At 35.7% G+C, this 3,933-nt stretch overlaps 1 non-coding gene across 1 annotated transcript; it reads left to right on the top strand.

Annotated features, from left to right (window-relative positions):
- Positions 1-2,035: 2,035 nt before the first annotated feature.
- On the top strand, positions 2,036-2,108 carry TRNAS-GGA. Its single transcript has one exon. It is a non-coding gene; the product is annotated as a tRNA-Ser (tRNA).
- Positions 2,109-3,933: the final 1,825 nt, after the last annotated feature.

Genomic DNA, 3,933 nt, shown 5'->3' with positions numbered 1-3,933 from the left:
CTGAAGTACCTTCTTGTACAGGTCAGTGCTGCCAGGAGAGGGTCTTGTTTGAGACCTTTCTATGTATCCCATCCTTTTCCAGAAAAACTCAATTTCTTAGTTCTATATACACCCATAACTGGTCAATATACGAAAGAGGACACGACACAGATTTCTAAATAAGCAAACTTTTCTTATTCTAATGACACAGGTGATATTAATGTCCCTAGAATTAGAAATATCTTTACATATTTTTCAGAAAAAATAAATCCCCTAGTATAAATAGTCATTGACAATACTAGTGATGAAACACTAAAGAAAGTTAAAGACTTCTATTTTAATATAAAGCATATATAAAATATTTTCCCGCAGTGTGTCAAACCGTCTATATCTGTGTGTATTCCTCTTGTGTGTATATTAACTACTGAAGCAAATAAATTGCAAAGGTTTATTGTGTATTATAATGGCCAGCACATTCTAAGATCGCAATAAATACTGATAAATAAATGGTTGGGATGAATAACTTTCAAGCATACTGCAAATATTTGACTTCACATTTCAACATACACTTACATATTTACTTCTGACCCTTTGAATGTAAATATTCAAGCATGTTAAAGGGATTTAATAAATATAATTCTGTAACATTAAATAAATTTAAGTTTTAACTTCTAGTTATACTATTTTAATATCAGCTTCTGATTTGAAATATAATAATTTAACCTAAGAGATGAATTTGTAGGTTAGGACAATAAATCGGTAGCTACAAAAGTCAATACATTTGAATTATTTAAATGATTATTAAACAACTCATATTTCTTTGCTAGATCAAACTTAACCTCATTTTATTTTCTTTCACACTTATTTTTCTAAGCCTTAATTCACTGTGATTTTAAACAGGATAAAAATCAATGCTGGGTGGAATGCTAGTTTTCTGAAACATGGAGTTTTGTGACTTACTGAATTTTCATAAATTGTCAGAACTCTTTCATGTTATGAAAATTTGCCTTTGTTTTTCATATATGTTGCATTTTGTCTACTTATATTAGGTGTCTGACTTTTAAAATAATAATCTGGAGAACTTATAAAGTTTTATTTTTAAGTGGTCAAATTTATATTATTTTGTGGCTTGTTGTGTTGGGACATGCTTAACCCAAGGCTTTTTAAAAATTCCCTCCAATGCATTTTTAAGAACTGTTTTTAGAAATAATTTTGATTTATTTGTAATGTATACTGGATTTATTTCAATAAAATATTTTAATAAAAATATGTCATCTGATTTCTTACAACGCATGCTATTGTAGATTTCTTTTGTATTTGAATTTTGATCACCAGAAATATTTTAGTAAGTCAAATGCAATAGGACTTTTTTCTTATTTTTCTTTTCAAATGGCTAATCAACATTAATAATTGATTAAATTCGTGTTTCACCAATTACTCAAAATGCCATCATTATATGTGAAATTTTCATATCACAGTCAGTCTCCATTCAGTTCCATTGACTTTTTTTCTCTTTCTTCTTTTCAAATATTTTAATTAATATAAAATTTTAATACACTTTATATCTAGTCAGACCAGATATATATTCTGCTCCTATTGCTTCTCATTTCTAGAGCAGTCTTGTATATGTCCGCATGATTCTTTTTCCAAAAAACTTTCAGCTTCAGTTTTGGGCTTTTTGTGATTTTTTTTTTTTTTTCTGAAATCCCATAGACCAAATTTCCACAGACACTTAACTGGATGGCTTTGAATTTATTCACTAACATAGGGAAAGCTCCATCTTTACAAAAGTGAATTTTTCATTCTGTGGTCAAATATGTTTTTGCAATAATGTTCATAATTTAATAAAAATGGATCAGACTGGAACAAAAATAGGCCTATCTTCATTCTGTCTTGACTATGTTTGGGGATAGATTTAGGAACTAGAATCTGAAAGTCTACCTTAGACAACCTATTTTGTGAGAATTAGGTCATTCAAAGACTTCAAATAATACTTTTGACAATAAAGAGTGGACAAAATAATTTATAAAAATAGATTGCCAGTTTATATATTGATTCCCTGGTGGCTCAGAGGTTAAAGCGTCTGCCTGGAATGCAGGAGACCCAGGTTTGATCCCTGGGTCAGGAAGATCCCCTGGAGAAGGAAATGGCAACCCACTCCAGTACTCTTGCTTGGAGAATCCCATGGAGGGGAGGAGCCTGGTGGGCTACAGTCCATGGGTTCGCGAAGAGTCGGACATGACTGAGCGACTTCACTTTCACTTTATATATTGAAGAAGTATTTCAAACATAAATTGTACCATAGAAATAATTGCTTCTCTTCGAGTACAAAGTAATTACTGACTCCTATCCCTAAGGTACAAGGAGTTTTTTCCTCCACAGTTGATGGAGATTTCACTGAACCAGCCACATTTTTTCACTGGATTTCTATTAGGAACAATGACACGACTTGTCAAGAGGCTGTTTGGCGCTTGTCTGGGGAGGCAGCTTGAGCCCTTGGATATGAACAAAGGTAAAGGGCCACTAAGGGATTAAGCCGATCTGCTGGTCCCAACTGTAACTCTATTTCTAACCAACTGAGCTAACCAGCCATGGGTGTCTTTTGCACAAGTTTCTCCTCTCTCTTTTTATGCCACCTATAAGGTCGCTCATGTGTAAAGAATCTACCTACCAATGCAGGAGACACGGGTTCCATCCAGGAGTCAGGAAGATCCCCTAAAGGAGGAAACGGCAACCCCACCCCAGTATTCTTGCCTGAGAAATCCTATGGATAGAAGAGCCTGGCAGGCTACAGTCCATGGGGTCACAAAGAGTGGGACGCAACTAACCACACAGCATACCCACAGAATTTTCTGAAATAAGAATGGATGCTGAACTCCTTTGATACATATTCATATTCGTTTGTTCAGAAATGTGAAGTTCAATAGATTCAACAGGATACAATGAAACAATTTTTTAATGTCAGCCATTGAAATTAGAAACATAACACATGCTTATTTTAACAATTCAAGCAATAATTGCTTTAATAATTGAAACAATAAAGAAACATTCAGTTTAATACCAGTGCTCCAAGTAAGCGCTTCTATCCACTTGATTTAGATGCAAAAGAATATACATATATAAAGATGTGGATTTTCCATTGATTTCACTTCAGCAGAGCCAAGGAGGAGTCACAAAATATGTATTTAGGTACTGCCCTGGTGGTCCAGTGGTTAACACTTAACCATCCAATTCAGGGGATGTGGGTTGGACCCCTGGTCAGGGAGCTGCCTAGTGGCCAAAAAGCCAAAACACAAAACAGAAGCAATATTGTAACAAACTTAATAGCGACTTTAAAAATTGTCTACACACACACACACAAATGTTTTCAAAATAATATGTATTTAAAGGGAGAGCAACAGACAGAGATGGACTGACCGCCTGGCCCCTCACCTCAGGGCCCCTCATTTTTGCACAGGGATGAGGCAATTGCCTTCATCCATGGCAGTGCTGGGCCAACACCACAGAAACTGGAACTATTTTCTGACATTTTCCAAGTTCTGAGTAAAGGTTGGCATTCTCTGCTTTAAAAAAAATGATACAATCAACCAGCAGACTCTCTTTATTCTAGAATCATAACACCAGATTAACAAATCTGATATGTCTAGAACCCCTTAGCCAATCTTTCTTCTCTTAGGTTGACCAGCTCCCTCCAAACCTCCCCTTAATCTTTCCACGGCAACTCATGCCATTTATTGTCTCTCCCATTCGTTTTACAGTTGCTCTGAGTCTTTTGAAGGGCTTCCCAGGTAGCACTAGTGGTAAAGAACTTGCCTGTCAATGAAGGAGACAGAAGAGATGCAGGTTTGATCCCTGGGTCAGGAACATCCCCTGGAGGAGGACAGAGGAGACTGGCAGGCTACAGTCCAGGGCTGGAAAGAGTCGGACATGACTGAGGTGATTTAGCAAGCATGC

This window comes from Bubalus bubalis, chromosome 2 (assembly GCF_019923935.1).
Source record: "Bubalus bubalis isolate 160015118507 breed Murrah chromosome 2, NDDB_SH_1, whole genome shotgun sequence".
Lineage (NCBI taxonomy): Eukaryota > Metazoa > Chordata > Mammalia > Artiodactyla > Bovidae > Bubalus > Bubalus bubalis.
Note: the sequence above shows the minus strand (reverse complement) of the source record. Positions and strands in the feature narration are given on the sequence as shown.